This window comes from Budorcas taxicolor, chromosome 5 (assembly GCF_023091745.1).
Source record: "Budorcas taxicolor isolate Tak-1 chromosome 5, Takin1.1, whole genome shotgun sequence".
Taxonomy (NCBI): Eukaryota; Metazoa; Chordata; class Mammalia; order Artiodactyla; family Bovidae; genus Budorcas; species Budorcas taxicolor.
The window spans coordinates 25,944,650-25,964,448 of NC_068914.1; the positions used below are offsets into that span (position 1 = coordinate 25,944,650).

Consider the following 19,799-nt stretch of genomic DNA (forward strand, 5'->3'; position numbering starts at 1 on the left):
TAAGCAAGGCAAAGAAAGGTGGGATGTGGAGGAGAAACTCCCCTGGAGGGGCAGGGGGTAGGTCCTAGCACTGTGCAGCCTCTCAACTCTTGGAAATACATTAGCAATAAAAATCATTCCTCACTACTTCCACAGACACCTCACCAGTCCAGAGGATGATCATCTCCTGTCCAGATTATTCTCACAGTGTCCTAAGTGATCATTCTGCTTTTCTGGGTCTTTTTGCATGTATCACTAAGAGTGTCTCCTTAGAGAGCAGGTCATTGTGTTATTGTTCAGTCACCAAGTCATGTTCAACTCTTTGTGAACCCATGACCTGCACACACCAGGCTTCCCTGTTCTTTACCACCTCCTGGAGTTTGCTCAGATTCATGTCTGTTGAGTCGATGGTGCCATCCAACCATTTCATTCTCTGTCGCCCCCTTCTCCTGTCCTCAATCTTCCCCAGCTTTATGGCCTTTTCTAGTGAGCTGGCTCGTCACATCAGGCGGCCAAACTATTGGAACTTCAGCTTCAGCATCCATCCTTCCCATGAATATTCAGGACTGATTTCCTTTAGGATTGACTGATTCGATGTTCTTGTTGTCCAAGGGACTCTCAAGAGTCTTCTCCAACACCACAGTTCAAAAGCATCAGTTATTCGGCACTCAGCCTTCCTCATGGCCCAACTCTCACATCCGGACATGACTATTGGACTACATGGTCATTCCTCTGCTGAAACTCCTCTGCTGGCCCCCATCAGAATTCTTACCTTGGCCTACTAGGCTCCAGCTGCCTCTCTGGCCTCATCTGCTCTGTCCCTCCTTCCCCTGTTCTGCTTCAGTCACATCAGGCCCTTTTACTATCCTTCCTGGGTGCAGAAATGTTTCTGCCTCAGGGCCTTAGTACTTGCTGTCTCACTGTCTGAAATGCTCTTCCTTCAGTTATCCATGTGGATAGCTTTCTCACTTCCCTCAGGTCTCTGCTCAAATATTTATCTGAGAGCCCTTTCTTCACTACCCTGTTTAAAATAACAGTGTCCTTCTAACTCCCTTATCATGACTTATTTTTCTCTTTAGCACGTATCACAGACACATCTAACAAATACTAAAATGCTTTTCTTGCCTTTCCTTACTAAAATGTAAATTCCAAGAGGACAAAGCTTTTATTTTGTTCTGCTCAACCCTCTGTATCTGCAGAGAAGGAGCTCAGTAAATATATGAATTGTTGAATGAATATGAAATCACCCAGAGCTTAGCGTGCTCCTTTCTGTAAAGACTGCAAACAGCTTAGATAAGAAGTAAAGACATGACAATTGAATATAAAGGAGTCTTTTGAGGCCTGGTTGAAAAAGAAAAATGGGGGGGAATAAAAAATAGCATGAGGCTAAATGAAAGCATGCTTATAGCCTCAAGGATTGAACATTTTACTGGAGAGATAATGAGATTCAAATTATGAGGAAGCAGGAATTCTTAATGGGAATGAGATCTTGTATGAGATAGATAAGAATAAGATGAGAAAGAAGAGTGAGATCAAGAAAGAAGCTGGGGTGTATCTTCCTCTGAGATAGAATCAAAAGGAGCGTGGCCATGTTGGGAAGAGGCTGAAGTGGTTCTATAGGTGAGGACCTCTGCCTTTACTCTGCAGTAGGAGGGCAGGTTATTTTTAACGCTGGGGATGGGTGGGAAGGAGAGTGGATTTCAAAAGAGTAGTAAAGGTTTATGAAATTTGTTTATATGGATGGAATAGGGATCTGCCTAGGGTAGAGATGGAATAGATTATGTGACCAGCGATGCCCTCGGCTTCTCTGGGTATCAGAGAGAGGTGGCTGCAATGAAAGGTCTGGGATGGTGAAACAGGACAGGGTGGAGGTGACAGCTTGCTGTTCATAAAAAGGCAAATAACAGAGGCTGGCTGGGGAGTCGCCCAGCCAGAGCTAGCGCTTCTCAGTCCATTTCTGAAAAAGGTAGGGCCACGTGACCAGTTCCCGCCAACAGAATATTAGCTGAGGCTTTTGAGAAGTGAGTGCGTCTCCCCACAGGCTCTTCTTTCGCCCTGTGGCTGGGAGGGCAGGGAGCAGAGTAACCTTGGAATCCTCATATTACAGATGGGCAGAGCCCCATTTCTTCTTACACGGTTGCTTGAGAAACATTTCTTGATGAAGTCAACACTAACCGGGACTGTTATGCTAAAGACAAATATGTCTTTATATTCCCTCTGCCACTGCATTTTTGTTTCAGCTTAAGAATCTGCCTCCAATGCAGGAGACACAAGAAATGTAGGTTTGATCCTTGGGTTGGGAAGATCCCCTGGAGTAGGAAATGGCAACCCACTCTAGGATTCTTGTATGGGAAATTCCATGGACAGAGGAGCCCGGCGCACTACAGTTCAAGGGTTGTAAAGAGTCAGACATGACTGAGTGAGCAACTTACCTGCTTACTTATAATTACAGAAGCTTAGCCTACCCTAATATAAAAGGTTACCCTATAACCTCTGTGGGGACTGAAACAGTCATGGTTCCAGAATTAGGTGGACATCAGTCAAAGTACTGTTGGCTGCAACCTGTGACACCGGTAATGCCCTGGTTGGCACTGATTGATGCTACTACCACAATGACCTGGAAATGGAGGAGTATCATTTTAAGAAACTCTGCCTGAGATAGCCCCAGGGGACTCTCAGAAATATTGAGGGGATTCTCCTGGTGGTCCAGTGGCTAAGACTCTGAGCTCCTAATGCAGGGGGCTCGAGTTTGATCCTTGCACAGAGAACTAGATCCCACATACTGCAATTAAGACCTGGGGTGGCCAAAAAAAAAAAAAAGTATTTGAGAAGAAACTGGAAGATAGGCAAGATTGATGTTCTCATGCAGCAGACTAGGGCAAAGCCAGAGAAATATTATTTTAAATTACTTTTATTATCCTTTGGCTAGTGCGGCCTTTACCTGTATAAATGTTATTGTCTGTAATGTCAGTACATGTGACTTACAGAAATCCCTTGGTACTTTCAGTAGGCCAAGAAATCAGATACAGACGCTCATTAGAAATATGCATAAAGTTTAAAATAATTGTATTCTGAGTGGTAAGCCAAAATATTCAGAGAGCAAAATGCATAAAAGTCAGTGGGAAGACTACATGAAAAACAGTTGTTCAATGGCCTATTTTGTTGACTTTGGTTTTGTTTTCCCAAGAGTATACCTAGTGATTATTACAGTACCTGGCACAAAATAAATGTTAAGAAATATTTATTAAATTATTAGTGACCTGGGCTAACTTATGAACAATAATATAATTTCCTTCTTTTTCCTAATTATTTTGTAATAAAGTTCTTTTGAAGTGGTCACAATAAAATGGCAATCATTTATCAATCTCGGGACACACTTTCCCTACCATATTTTTCATAACTAGAGAAATGTGATGAATGTTTTTAAAAAATAAAATATTTGCAAATAAAAATTATCCAAATGAAATGTTAAAATCATTTAAATATCAAAATAAATTTATTTTCTAAGAAAATATACTCATAGTTTGGCAAGTTCTTTCGAAAACAGAGTCATCTGTGATATAAAACCACAGTATCTAAAATTACATTCTGGTTTATATAGTGCATGGATTAGATTATCCTACTTAACAAGCCAGTACTTGCTTTATTACTCAAAATCCAGAAGGCTTTTGTAAGACTTAGCATTTCACAAACCCAGACAGTCATGTGATAGCGTTCTTGCTTTACTCTCTCAAAGGAATTAGGATATTTTAAGCCTGAGTGAATACTGTAAAATGAATGTACTCACAGGCTAAATTTACTATCAAAAGGCCATGCTCCATTTAATAGGTATGCATGTACCTATTCCTGATGCCAAAAGAAAAGTAGGCCTCATTTCATGGTTTTTAAATATTTTTCAACAAAACAAGTTTTTATGATTCAATATCCTGAGACAGAATTTGCAATGCAATTGATTTAGATCCCAGGATACCCAAATAAAGCAAATAAAAAGTAAACTATAACTAAAATAACCCTCCTGATTTCCATCACAGAAGCTGAGAGCAATGGACTGGTATATTTATACCGAGGAATATCCTGTTCTGATGTGAGGCTCATTGCTGTACATTCACAAGAGTTATGGAGAACTGTGGTGAGGGCATATTAACTCAAAGGCATCTTTCTCAAATTGTATCTTTACATAACTTATTCTTGCTATGCTATGAGCATTGTGGTATTATGATAACAATGACATTAACAATAATATATGTTAGATGATATTTGTTGTTCCGTCGCCTGGTCATGTCCGACTCTGAGACCCCATGGACTGCAGCAGGTCAGGCCTCCCTGTCCCTCACCATCTCCTGGAGTTTGCTCAAGTTCATGTCCATTGCTTCAGTGATACCATCCAGCCATCTCATCCTCTGTCGTCCCCTTCTCCTTCTGCCTTCAATCTTTCTCAGCATCAGGGCTTTTCCAATGAGTCAGCTGTTCCCATCAGGTGACCAAATTATTGGAGCCCTAGTTTCAGCATCAGTCCTTCCAATGAGTATTCAGGGTTGATTTCCTTTAAGACTGACTGGTTTGATCTCCTTGCACCACAGTTCAAAAGCATCAATTCTTTGGTGCTCTGCCCTGTTTAAGGTCCAGCTCTCACAACCGTACGTGACCACTGGGAAGACCAAAGCATTGACTACACAGGACCTTTGCCAGCAAAATGATGTCTTTGCTTTTTAACACACTGTCTAGGTTTGTCATAGCTTTCCTGCCAAGAAGCAATCATCTTCTAATCTCATGACTGCAGTCACCATCTGCAATGATTTTAGAGCCCAAGAAGCGGAAATCTGTCACTGCTTCCACCTTTTTCCTTCTATTTGCCATGAACTGATGGGGCTGGATGCTATGATCTTAGTTTTTTTAATACTGAGTTTTAAGCCAGCCTTTTCGCTCTCCTTCTTCACCCTCATCAAGAGGTTCTTTAGTGCCTCTAGCTCCTCTTCACTTTCTGCCATTAGAGTGGTATCATCCACATATCTGAAGTTGTTGATGTTTCTCCCACCAATCTTGATTCCAGCTTGTGATTCATCCAGACTGGCATTTTTCATGATGTGCTCAGTGTATTAGTTAAATAAACAGCGTGACAAAAGCAGCCCTGTGGTTTTGCACAATGACAAAAAAGATATGTTAACTTGACACATAGTACTCTGGGGCTATTACAAACAAAATGCTTTGACACAATATAGTTATAAACCTGGATGTCAAGGCATTCCTATGCAGAAGCAGCTTTCATGGGAAGGATGAGTAAAAGAAGACATATAAATGGATAATAAGTGATTACCAGCACAATATTTGATCCAGCTTACAACTAGTAATATTTTAATATACTATATATTATTCATTTGCCTTGTATGAATGACATTTTTTCATATCCAAAGGAAAGCCTTCCTAACTGCCTCCACCCCGTCCTAAGGTCATACATAATCTTTGTACATATTTAATCTACTTTCCCTTGCAGTGTATCTGTGTAAAGGTTTGTATAACGTCTGCCTCCGCCTTTTGACCAATGTTGTTGTTGTTCAGTTGCTAAGTCGTGTCCAACTCTTTGCCACCCCATGGACTGCAGCACGCCAGGCTCCCCTGTCCTCCTTTATCTCCTAGAGTTGGCTCAAATTTGTGTCGATTGAGTTGATGATGCTATCCAACCATCTCATCCTCTGTTGCCCCCCTTCTCCTCCTGCCTTCAATCTTTCTCAGCATCAGGGTCTTTTCCAATGAGTTGGCTCCACACATCAGGCAGCCAAAGTACTGGAGCTTCAGCTTCTGCATGTGACCTTCCAATGAATATTCAGGACTGATTTCCTTTAAGTTTGATTGCTTTGATCTCCTTGCAGTTCAAGGGACTCTCAAGAGTCTTCTTAACAACCAATAGGGACTGAAACTGTCTTGTTCATCATCATGTTCCTAGGACCCAGCCATCCCTGTACCTAATAAACCAAATACACAGGAAGGCTTTTACTGAACAGTTTCTTTAAGTTAAGGTCTGAATTGATGAAAAATTCAAACAAATAACTCTAGACTGCAAAGAGAAATTCATAACATATAACATAGTCTATTTTATCAAAGTTGTTTTCAAAGTTATCAGATATTAAACAACTTTCCAGTGTCTCTTAATTTCAGATTATTTGAATCATAGGCAATTAATGCTGGTTTTTCAGAAAAAATGAAAAACTACATATGCCTAATGATTTCAATTATAACCACACTAAGTAAATCCAGAGCATAAAATGCTAAAATATGCTTCACTGGGGGAGAAAAAAATCCTTGCCGAGGATTTTATTTCTGAGAAGAAATAAACACTGCTGAATTTCAGACCACCCAAAGAGAACTTTATTTTCTGACCATTAGTTATTCCCTCAAGTCAGCTCACCCAAAAGATTCATTCTACACCACATTTCAGAGACAACAGAGAGAACTTCTAATAGAGTTTTCTTTAGAAACAGGATCAAGTTGAAAAGGTTTCTCTTGTTTCAGTAACATTATGCAATAATTTGGTTATTTCATAATGATTTTTCCCCATTAAAAACAAAGAGGAACAAAATGTGAGAAATCAAATAGAAAAACGCCCTTTTTTATCCAACCCAGATGGCTCAATTATGGGATTTTTCCCAGAGCTGTGCCAAGTTAGAAGCATGCTTGAAAATAAGCTAGTTGAAGTTCAATCCACAGTGAATACAGACATTGGTTGAAATACTTTTTCCTTAAAAAAGAGGGAGCATGCATTGGGGTAAGTATGTTAGACTAGGATTGATTTGCATTTCCCTGGCTTTGGGGTGCTTCCTCCCTCACGGCCCTACTGTCTTAGCTTTCTATAGCTTGCCAGGAACTAGGATGTTTGGGAGTCAGTTATATTAATACTTTCAGATGCTGAACTTGCATCACGGTTTACCTGCAGTTTCCAGACATCACTGCCAAAGACCTCACAGAATATCCTGTTGTTTTGAGGAGGAAAGTCTCATATTATACAGATGTATTTGGTGTTAAAATGAATTAAAATGGGGCAGCCTGCAACTAGAAATGGACACTCTTTCACAAGATTACCTTGGTTTTCCCTCAGTGCTCTTGAGTCACAGAAGCCCCATGTATCTCATCCCTGATCCCATGTAAGTTTGAGGAACTTGAGAGAAGGAAAAAACACAGAAATGTTTAAAAGCTAGATGATAATTAATTTAAAAGGAGTGTTGAAAAGAAGATAAAGCAGGAACTGCTTATGGGAATTGTTCCCAGGAGCAGAATTTTGGAAAGAAGGACCTCTTAGTACAAAATAACTCTGCATCCACACTGGCTGATAATTCGCACTTCACTTTTTCAATTATTTGAAGTCTTATTGATTCATTTGGAATAATAAATATTTATAGAGATACAGTTCACTTTTCATAGAACCACACAGAATTTCTCGTGGATTTTAGCATGGGACAGAGCCTATGCAGACAGAAAGGAGTAAATTGGGTTAGATGGCTTTCCTAATTATCATGCTTCCACACTAAACTGTCATCTTACCTTCTTTATTCCCTTAGTGTTCCCAAAGTCTTGGGCCACTGCATTTCCAACCTGAGACATTCCCAATGGCTGGCACCACTTCTTAGGCACCTAGGTCCCCTAGTTTCTCATGAATCTTTACGCAGTCAATTCTACCTTGCTATTTCCACACGTGAACTAATATAGCCACTGAAAGGTATACTCTTTTTTCCAGATGACTGGCAAGATTATGACTAACACAGTAGATGAAAACTTTCCTTCTTCAAGTAAAAGATACCACTTTCTTTATACAAGTTGTAGCTTTATAGGCTCAATAATGTCACGGAGAAGGCAATGGCACCCCACTCCAGTACTCTTGCCTGGAAAATCCCGTGGATGGAGGAGCCTGGTAGGCTGCAGTCCATGGGGTCGCTAAGAGTTGGACAGGACTGAGCAACTTCCCTTTCACTTTTCACTTTCATGCACTGGAGAAGGAAATGGCAACCCACTCCAGCGTTCTTGCCTGGAGAATCTCGGGGACAGGGGAGCCTAGTGGGCTGCCATCTATGGGGTCGCACAGAGTCGGACATGACTGAAGAGACTTAGCAGCAGGAGCAGCAGCAGCAGCATATGTCCAACATACAATAATCATTCAAACAGTAAGAAGCAGCCTAAATACTACATGGGAAAACAGCATCTTCTAGAGAAGCAAAGACTGGAAGAAAAAAAAAAACCTCTAGGAATAATACATCTGTCATGACTGACAAGTGAATCTGTGCTATCAAATTATTTTCCTTCAAAAGCATGTGCAGTCAGCCTCACATACAGAACTGAGGTTCACATTTGAGTGAAGAGAGACAGGCAAGTTACAGGGCATGGGATACTTGGGGTATGGAGCGGATGGATGTGTACAGTGGGCAGGACAGTATGATCACCGTGAGTAACACAGTGAGGGGAACAAGAAGGTGGGAGGAACGGCACAGGAAGAAAGGCAGATGATTACAAAGAGAAACTTCACTGATGTAGAAATGTCCTGTATGGAAACTAGGAGAACACCCAACTCAAAACCCTTACCCCCCAATGGTATAATATGCTTAACTTCATTAAAACATTATTTTTTGGGACTTTCCAGTGGTTAAGTGGTCCAGTGGTTAAGACTGTGAGCTTCCACTGCAGGGGGCGCAGATTCGCTCCCTGGTCGAACTAAGATCCCATGTGCAACACGGTATGACCAGAAATTTTAATTTTGTTAATAATATATTCCAAGTTATTAGTCCATTTACATACAGATGTTTCTAAAACAGTCTGTTATTTTATGCCCATCTGCCTACATAAACTTAAAAAAGCACAATGTGGTAATTATTCACTTTTCAGAATACAGTAAGATACCTCTCTTAGTCAATGCTTTTCAGTTTGGCTGTGGATAAGAATTACTTGGGAATTAAAAGCAATTATGTAGATTCTGAGGCTCCATCATCTCGGGGAAGAGAGAGGGCAGCAAGGTGTCTCGAAGGCAAGCTCTATGAATTTGTAATGTGTAAGCAGAGTTGAGAACATGCACAAAATTCTTGCTACCTGAACTGCGGTGTGCAGACCAGCAGCACTGGCGGCATCTGGGCACCTGCTGGAAATGCGGAATCTCAAACCCAGGCCAGAACTACTTAATTAGAATCTGCATTTTAAACAAGATCCCAGGGAGATTCTAGTGTTCCTCTAAGTGCGACAAGGATTGCAGTGGGAGGTACCCGGTGTTTTTTCTGAAAATACCAGTTAGAAGGAGGTGGTATCTATCATTCATGAAGAAAATGTAAAAAGAGCCTCGGGTTTGGAAGCAAGATGAACTCAGTTTGATAATTTGTTCGCTATAAACAATTAAAATAAGCCCTTGTTTTCATAACACTGTTTGGGCACATCATCATTTTTTAAAATAAGAACCTCAAAAAATAGAAGGAACTGAGCTTTAGCCCACTTCTCAGAGGCATTGTTTATGGCTAGCAGTTGAAAAGACAAAAGCTTTGCGTAAAGTACCCAGGGTAGGGCAGCCTATAGGCTCTTCTGCCCAGAAGTCTCATGCAGGATGTCCCATCCTAGAGTCCAGAGCTATCTGGACACGGACCACTGGATGGAAACCCTCTCCCTGCCCAAGGTGGAAGTGCCCTTAAGAGTTTTCTCCCTAAGAGTATGTCTAAATCTGCTTCCTACAGAGAAAGGAAGAACATTGATGGGCAGGTTGAAATTATATTCAAACATCACATCATTGGCAAAGACGTTTCCAGTTGGCTCTAATAATTTATTCTGACAATCTTTTAAAGAAGAATATAATACAATAACATTGAAGTGTTAAACCTTTATTTAAAAGATGCTGTTGGAAACCTTTGAAAGTTAATATAATATTTTCAAATAAAATTACTTAACTCCATCTATTTCTGTGACTTTTCAAGACCTTTTGATGAATTTCTCAATTTTACCTGCAGAGTCTGAATCTGTAGTTTAAGAAAAGTGATCAGTCTATATAATTCTATATATTTTAAATTTTTATAGTTATTCAAACTATCTTCAATCTTTTTACAATCTATTATATTTCTGAAGTAACATACCACTCGTGAGCTTTTAAAATTACATGAGGTTTTCTGACAGATTTTATTTTTCTTACTTAGCTAAAGTCTTCAGGAACAGCTCTAGCTTTTATATTTTTAGGAGGACCTTTCACAGCGTGATGGCAATCTGGCTGACAATATGATGATTATAGCTGTAGCTGGTGAAGCACTATATTACTAAAGTTACATAATAGAAAGAAAGATGATGTACATATGTGAACACTCCAAAGGTAGATCCTGTATTGTGCAAAAGAGGAAACTTCTCTGCTTAAATAATGTAAACAGTAGCTAAAAAGGAAAGATCAGGGTTTCCCTGGTGGCTCAATGGTAAAACATCTGCTTGTAACGCAGGAGTCTGGGTTCAGTCCTTGGGTTGGGAAGATCCCCTTGGAGGAGGGAATGGCAACCCACTCCACTATTCTGTCTGGAGAATTCCATGGACAGAGGAGCCTGGCAGGCTACACTCCATGGGGTTGCAAAGAGTCGGATACTACTGAGCTATTAACGCTTTTTTTTTTACTTTTTCAGTATGTCTTACATTATTAGAAAACATTCCATCTTTAAATTAAAAAAAAATTTACTCTAAAATTTTAGAAAGAACTATGTTAGGCATTCATTTAAAGCCCCCCATTATTTAATTTTCTGTCACTTAAACCCTGTCCTATTTATTTTATCAATTTTTTTTCTACTCTCCTCTGTACTTTTTGTTAGATTTACTCAAGGAAACAACTCTTAGAAATATTGAAATTCTCTTGATTTTGTTTTTATTTTACTTCTGCATTTTTATTGCTTTATTTACCCTACTTTCTTTACAGATTCCGTTAATTCTGATATTTTTGTTACTTTGTGAATTGAATGCTTCATTTTTCTTCCTGCTTGTTCAAAATAAATAAATAGTTTACACTACTGCATTCGAAACTGTTAATATTCAATAATATAAATTGTAATAAATATATTGCTGTCATTTTTATTTTTGCATTTGCCTAGTACTGCACTTTTGAATTTCTCATGTACTCAATTATTATTTCTTTCTTTTGGAACTTATTGGGGGGTTTTCTTCAAAGCAGTGAGGCTATGGTTTGTGAACAGATGTGGGGGAGGCAGAATTGGCTGCTTCTGAACATGGTTTTCCTGCAGTACGGAGGATGGTGGCAGCTGAGTTTTTTGGTGTTTTTGGTTGCTGTAGCTTTTATGATTTTAAGCTGTTCCATCACTAGGGATTAGGGTGGAGGTGGCTAGGCCTCCCTCCAATTTACTATTTAACAACATTTCCTTTAATGGAAACAACAGTTTCTGTCCCTGATTTTTGAAATCTATTTCCATTGGCACTGCAGTTGGTAAAATTCTTCCTAGATATTAGCAAAAGCCTGACTTAGCCTCTTAGGTTTAAATGTTACTGGGAGAAATTTTTTCTTTGTGTATGTTTTATGAAGCATTTGCATTGGACAGCTGTGGTTGCTAGCTCCATCTTAGTGTGAAACTTGTGGGAATGCTTTCATTTTACTTTGTAAAGGTCAAGGAGTACTCTAATTCACATTATTAAATTTTAGCTGCCTTTTTTTTTTTGGCCTATCAGGGATCATGCCCAGGCCCCCTGCAATGGAAGCCCAGAGTCCTAACCACTGGACCTCCAGGGAAATATCTACATTTTTAAAGTTTAGAAGGAATTATGTTAGGCTTTTATTTAACCCCAATAATATAAATCTTAATTTAAATTTAACATTTGTTTCCTAAAGGGGATACACTGTAATGATCCTGAAGAAATTATTTTTAGAAGACATAGGAAGAGTATGTCACTTGATGATTACAATAGGACCCATTACTTCAGGCAGTGAAATTACATACTAACATGCATTATATATACAATAAGTAATCCCAACACAAAAAATTAAGTTTACAAAGCATACTCATCACCTACTCTAAGTAAATGTAAGTGGATTTACTTCGTTAAAGAATAATGACCAACACAATATTGTAAAGCAATTATCTTCCAATTAAAAAATTAATTTACATTAAAAAAGGTAAATGGTAGAATATTAAAATGTATATCCAAACAGCTGAAATAAAAAATATAAATAAATATTTAAAAAAATGAACTATCCCAAGCAATTCTTCTTAACTGTCCCAAACAGAAACTGATTTTATCACAACTTGACTTGTCAACAACTATAACTCAAGACAAGATACGTGTGTATTCATTGCATGTCAGCTAAAATTAAATTTTAAAATTGTTAAGGATTGAAAAAAATAATCTGTATTACTACTTCAAACCTATTTCCTATGTGAACACATTTTAAAAACCAATGTTAATGGTAAAACAAGTATTATCTGATATGACAATATAAATCAACCACAAGTATCCCATTCATAAAGTCAATTTGGAAATATGGGTAAATATAGTAGAATGAATGTGTGTGTGTGTTTAGTCGCTCAGTTGTGTCCAACTCTTTGCGATCCCAGAATACACACATTTAATTGTAACCCCACTACAAATCTCATTAAAATAACAGAAAAGTGATTTTTCAGAAAGACTTAAGTCAGGAAGAATATAGAAAAGAGCATCAACATTTTTGGACCCAGGAAAGAAATGGATGAGTAGTAACTGACCCAGAAGAGCTGAGAAAACTGAAGAGTAAGTGGACGGTGGGAAAAGTTGAGAAGCAACCCAAGTTTACACTGAAGAGCTTCCAAAAGGTTCAAAAATTGGTAACACAATTCTTGGCCAAAAAGGACAAATGAAGGATGGCTGTAGGGATACTGCGAGGACAGGTAGATCCTTGGATGGCCTCCCACTCCAGCGGTCTGGTGACACCCCTTGCTCCCCCTGAGGCTTATTCTCTGGAAAAAACGATGGTTGGATTTGCAAATCTCTGGCGCAGTTGAGTAGGGCCAACAGGGATTAAGTAACAGATAATAAATTGAGTATTTGAGGGCCCCAATCCTTGTTTTCCCATGAGAATGCCAGCAACCAAGTGCCTTTCAGAATGGAAGAGTTTTCTCTGGGAACAATCTGCCTGGCACAAAAGAAAACACCTGAAGATATAGACACTGATAATTTGAAATGACTGTGATGGGTTGAGATGTGTTCCCCAGAAAGATATGCTGAAGTCTGTTATAGACTGTGTTCCCCTAAAATTTGCTTGCTGAAGCGCTAACTAACCCCCAGAGTAATGGTATTGGGAGATAGAAACTTTAAGGAGGCGATGAAGATTCAAAAGGTCCTAAGGATGAGGTCCCACTTCAAAGGATGGGGCTCCACTTCAACAGATGGGTCCCCACTTCATTAGAAGAGTAAGAGACCCTAAAGAAATCTCTCTCCCTGCACACAGAAAGAAAAGGTCATATGAGGACACAGATAGAATGTCTGTAAGCTACAAAGAGGCCTCCCCCCAAACCAACCCTGATGGCACTTTCATCTTGAACTTGCAGCCAGAGAACTGTGAGAAAAAACTTTATGTGGCCTAAGCTATTCATTGTGTGGCATTTTGTTACAGTAGTCTGGCAAGAGTACTACAAAGTTCTAACCCTCAGAATGTGACCCCACTTGGAAACAGGGTCACTAAAGATATAATTGGTTAGGATGAGGTCATCTTGGGGTATGGTGAGCCCTTAATCCAATGTGACTGGTGTCTTTAAAAGGAGAAAAAAAAAGAGACTCAGAGACAAAGACACATGAGGGAGAACATCATGGGGATAACAGAGGCAGAGACTGAAGTGCTGCCCCTGAAAGGCAAGAATCACCAAAGACTGCTTCCTGCCAACCACTGGAAGGACTGCTTCCTGCCAACCACTGGAAGGACTGCTTCCTGCCAACCACTGGAAGCTAGGAACAGGCAAGAAAGGATTCTCGTCAACAGGTTTCAGAGGGAAAGTGGCCCTGCCCATAACTTGGCCCCAGAAGAGCGAGACAATAAAATTCTATTGTTTTAAGACACTCAGTTTGTGGCACTTCCTTATGGCAGTCCTAGGAACAAATAAAATGCCTAGTTAAATCCCCTTGTAGTGAATATCACAGTCAGCAAGCCTCTTCATGGGTTCAGGACTTTGAATCAGCTTTTCATTATAATATTCAAATATGAGTAGAGAACTGAGGATTACCTAACTTTTGAGAAAAATCATACATGAAAAACAGAGGCCGAAATGTAGAAAGAACACATCTAAAGAGCGATCATTCATATCCTCAGACAAAAGGGAAGCTATTTTAAACACAGTAGGAAGAGGACGCTATTGAAAAAGGGACATTCAGAGAATAAAAGAAGCCCTTGGAAATTAAACACAGGAGAGAAGATAAGATTGGGGAACTCTATCATCATAAAAGCAAAAAAAAAAAAAAAAAGAGTTGGGAAAGAGAAGAAAAAAGATCAGAAAATTTAGAGAATCAGTCCAAGTGGCTTTCTAACTGTATAAAAGGAACCCCAGATCAAAACAATTAGTGAAAATGAAGTGGAGAAAATCCTTAAAGAAATAATTTTAAACAAATTTCCCAGAGCTGAAGGACAAGGCATTCTTGGATTAAAAGGGATGACTGAAGGTTTAGCAAAATTGATTGTAACTGGCTTACACCAAGGCACGTCATCTTGAAATTTTTAAACTACAGGGACACAGAAAATTCCCACAAGCAGGTAAGATGCCAAACGTCAAATGTGCCAGATGTCTGCACAGCAACAAAATAAGTTAAAAGACAAAATTCTGAAGGAAAATACTTTTAGCCTACTTTCATCTCCAAAAAAAAAACACCAAAAAAAACCACACCTCTCAAAAAGCCTTCTTGGGAAGAAAGGCATGCATCAAAATGAGGAAGTAAAAGAAGAAAGAGGAAAACAGGAGATTAAGAAACCTGAGCATCTAAGAGTCAGTCTAGAATATCTAATGGATGAGAATGCACTGAGAGGAAATTCACACATCTATCACAGAGTTTGGGTCTAAATAAGCAAGGAGAACAGAGAATGCCAAATAAGCGAAACAAAACAAAACAAAACAGAAAAACAAGATAACAAATAACAAATTACTCTGAAGAAAAAGAATGGTCATGGCAGGTTACTGTAGACATCAGATGCAAATGGTGTTTCCATGCTGAAAACCTTATATAATAGGCACTCATTTAAATGCTTTGTTGCATTAACTCATATAATCCTCACAACCACCTGAGGAGGCAAGTACCACTACTGTACTTTTTTTCCAGATCAGGAAAGTGAGGCAAAAAAATAACCCATTCAAAGATAGAGCTAGTAAGGCACAGGGCCAAGGTGATAAGCCAAGGAACCTAGTTCTTTATCTCTAGACTCTATTGCTTTTTTCTAATTTAGCCTCAATAATGTAAATACTGAATAGTGATCCAACTCAAATTATATTCTAATGATACTGGAAATTATGCAAGTATATAGAGACATTGGGTAACTTATAAATCATCTCTAACAGAAGGAAGTCAACTGATGAGATACATCTGAAAAATTAAGAAACAGCCATACAAGCATGTATTTAGATGTATAAATAAATACTAATGGATTTGGATAAAAGAACTGAAAGTAGTTTCCTTGAAAGTTAGAAACAGAGATGAGGAAGGTGGGGAACTGTTGTTTTACATAATAAGCCTTGGACAACTGTCTGATTTTAAAAGTATAAATAAGTAAAGCTTTGATTAAAAACAAAAAGTAAATTAAAAGTAGATCACAATAAAAAATAAACAGGAATGCAGCCTGATAAAACTAATTTTCAAAAAATTAAAAAAAACCCTTTTGATGTATTGCAGAAACCAACACAATATTTTAAAGCAATTATCCTTCAATTAAAAATAGATAAAATTTTTAAAAATCCCTTTGTCAAATTTTCATACTTCACAAATTATTAAAACCCTTCAAACAAATAAGTGTTTTTAGTCCAAAATATGAAAAGATGCCTGGGGAACATGTTTGACAGCAAAGTTTCTTTACTACATTTTTCCCGTTTATAACTGGTAGACAAATTTCTAACAAACAGAACTAGTAGGCAACTTAAGATTTTACCAAATGACAAGCATGTGGCATATTTGTTCAGCTTCATATCACCCAAATATTCAGTCAAAAATTAGGTCACTTTCAAAAACTAAGTCAACAGGATTTTGGAGGGCCTTTCAGAAAGTAATCTCCCAGAGTTTCCCCTGTTCTTTGTTCTTGCTCACAGTAAATCTCAGGACCAAACGTCTGTGATTTCTAAGCACTGTTGCCCAGTCTTTTCATTGCCACTTTCCCCAACATTCTTAGAATAAGAACACTGGTTTCCTAGAAAAGCTACAGCAATTATACACAACTTGGAAGTAAACACTCCATTTTCAAGTCGTGAGACGGTCTAGGCTTGAAAAAAATTGCAAAACCATACTAATTCTTCAGTAAGTTTACATTTCAATTACTGCAAGACTGAAAGACTTTAAGTAGGCCATAGCTGCCACACTATACAGGAAATTATATCCTAGGAAAGCTCCGTTTTAAAAATAGGCAAAGGAAGAGAGGAAGATTGCCAGAATACACAGCTCTTTGCATTTGTTTTGATTTGAATACAGCATCTGTTTTATCAGGTGCAATTTACAATATTTGCAGCCTTAAAGACAATGGTAGCAGTTAGGGTGGGAAGAAGTAAATTAACCAAAAATGTTTGCTTTCTGAGAATAATTTTGAAGTAGATATCAGTAGAATTTAGGTATTAACCAAACATCACAGAATAACTGGACTTAGGGATAAGTCAGACTGGTCTGTGTACTCCTTAACGAGCAGAATCAAAGCTGAGAAACTACATCCATCCATTGAAGAAAGGGACATGTTCTTGTAAATACCATTTAAGATTTGTTAGATACTTAGAAGTCAACTCTTCTTCCTTCTTTACTCATTAAAAAAATATTGAGTACCTACTATGTAACTTGTACTGTTCTAGGTATAGGAATATAGCAATTAACAAAACTCTCTTTGGAGCTTATCTGGTGGGGAAAATAAACACAAATACATACAAAAAATATATTACAGATGGTATAAAAGGCTATTAAGAATATAACAGGGAAATTTTAAGAAAGTTACTTTTATTAAGAAACTACCAGATAAAAAACAGATTTGGATGGGATTACAAGAAAACTCTGTGAGAAGAGAGTTTTGATAAAATTGCTATAAATCAGGGGTAAAATTGGATGACTTAAGTTTAGGTGAAGTTCACTAAGAAAATGATACTCAAAATTTTTGTCACAAATAAATTTATGCTGGAAATATTTAAAGAACTGCCAAGACCATACAGAACTTTCAAAAACTCATTTTATCTTTAATCATTTTACAGTCGGTTTAGATGCTTATGGGTCCTGCCCTTGTACTGGTTAAGCTATTTCACTGCTCTACTTGGAAAATATCCATATTAGTGGGGTTTCTGAAGATCCACCTTGGAATTAATCACAGGCATATTTGCTGGTTGGTGCTGAAAGCTGTTTCATTTTTTTTGCTTTTCAAGTGAGAAAAATCCTCATTTATTTTCTAATCTGATACCTTTCCTCCTTAATGATTCATGTGACCCTGGGCAAGTTAATTCACTTCACTGAGCCTGTAATAGTCCAATATCCCTTACTACTTTATGGAATTGGAGTGAGGGCCACTGAGATATTGTATTAGGCAGAAGAATAACATCTCCCTCCTCCAAAGATGGCCCTGTCTTAATCCCTGGAACCTGCGAATATGTCAGGTTGAGTGTTAGAGGAGAAATCAGGCTGCACGTGGAATTCAGGTGGCTAATCGGCTGACCCTCAGATGGGGCGAGGAGCCTGGATTACTCAGGGGAGTCCAATGTAGTCACGAGTCTTTTTTAGGGGAAGAGGACTTCAGAACCTTCTTTTATCTCAGGAGAACTAGAGAGATACCAGCTTGAGGAGGTCTCAGTCCCATGTTTCTGGCTTTGAAGCTGGAGGAATACAGCCGTAAGCCAAGGAGTATGGGCCGCCTGTAGAGGCTAGCAAAGGTAAGGAAACTGATTTTCCCCTAGTTTCCCAAATGAATGAGGCCTGTGGATCCATTTCAGATTTCTGACTTCTGAGACTGGCTTTGGTTTAAGCCAGTAAATGTGTGGCAACTGTTGTAGTAGCAACTGGAAATAATAATACACACAAGTATTTTGAAATGGGTAGAAATTACGTAAACATTAAGATGTTATTTTTCTAGTATGATATCTCTGCTTAGTCTCTCCAGCAGACTTGATGGCAGACGCTTTGGTCCCCAGGAGGTCTTACAGCAGTGTCACACTTCCGTGTCAAAAGCAGATTCCTGCCTTTCTCATTTCAGTGCCTGTGCCTGACTGTTTTTCCGTTTCACTCTAGCTCTTGCTTAATTTGTGAAGCAGATTTGATTACCATGTAATCATCAAAACAACTCCAGCCACCTGCCTTTTTGCTTCCCCAGTTTCCCTTCAATCACTCATGATTCCGATATTCCCAAAGGGATGGTTAAAGACACTTGTTCCAGAGTCATAATACTGTAGCAAAATTATGTACAGATAATTCTTTCCTTGTTTTATGAGTTAATCTCTAAAAAGATGTCCAAGGTAATATGTGAAGTATATATCCAAATATGTGTGTATGTAGTAGGTGTGTATATATAAATATATAAGCACATGTCAAGTCTTAAAGTTTTTCCAACAGTTTGAATAAGAATGTTAATGGATTCTCTTCCATAGGTTAAATTCCTTTAATTTATGAAGCAGAATTAAAATTTGAGAATTAGACCATTCTTACTAACACCAAATTTATAGAATACTGCAGTAGTAAAATTTTGAGTGTTGTATTAAGGGAGTAAAAATCTATGTTTCTAAGTCCTTAAAAACATTAACAAAATTAAATTGACGCATAGTAAGAAATGTAATAATATTGTCATAATGGTTCTTAGGTCAATCCCTGAATAATACTGTTTTTCCTGCCCTTCTATCATTAATTTACACGTAAGGGCCTCTTTTCATTGTAATTTGTTATACTTTTCCCTAGTAGTTCAGATGGTAAAAAATCCACCTTCAATGCAGGAGGCCTGGGTTCAATCTCTGGGTTGGGGATATCCCCTGGAGAAGGAAGTGGCAACTCACTCCAGTATTCTCTCCTGGAGGATTCCATGGACAGAGGAGCCTGGTGGGCTACAGTCTGTGGGGTCGCAAAGAGTTGACCACAACTGAGCGACTAACACATACATACTTTTATATTTCCTTTTGCTATATTCTTATCTTTTATTAAGGAATGGCATTTGTGTGCCTGCTGACAAGGTCCTCATGAGAACTTCATTTTCAATTTGTAATTTTTTTCCAACAAAAACGTTGTACATTTGGGAGGGGAGTGAGAACACTTCACAGATATATACACAGAGACACTCAGGTATACCAGTTATTGTTTATTCTAGGTTTATAATACTTCACAGGTAAGAGCTGAGGAACATATCACCCTGTACTTCAAATATACAATAAAGTAGATTCAGAAAAAAAAAATCTTGTGTAATCACACTATCATAAACTTTTCAAATGAGGATTGTATCAGCCAGTACAGTTAATTAGTAGCAAGTTGAATACTCCTAGCATATATTTTTGTGGTGTTTAGAAATGAAGAGCAAGTCTTGTTTTTATCTTTCAAAGCAGAATTCCAATTAAAATATGACACCATAAGGCAAAGTGTTGTGTGTGTACTAGTGCAAGGTTGTGGAGTGTTACTGTTTTGCTTTAAATATAAAATTGACAATAATTTCAGATCTACTACAT

The 19,799-nt window shown here is 38.3% G+C and overlaps 1 protein-coding gene across 1 annotated transcript in view; it reads right to left on the bottom strand.

The window, feature by feature from the left end:
• Positions 1-19,799, bottom strand: part of REEP3 (receptor accessory protein 3) — a 96,841-nt gene that overhangs the window by 27,281 nt on the left and 49,761 nt on the right. The window lies entirely within an intron of this gene.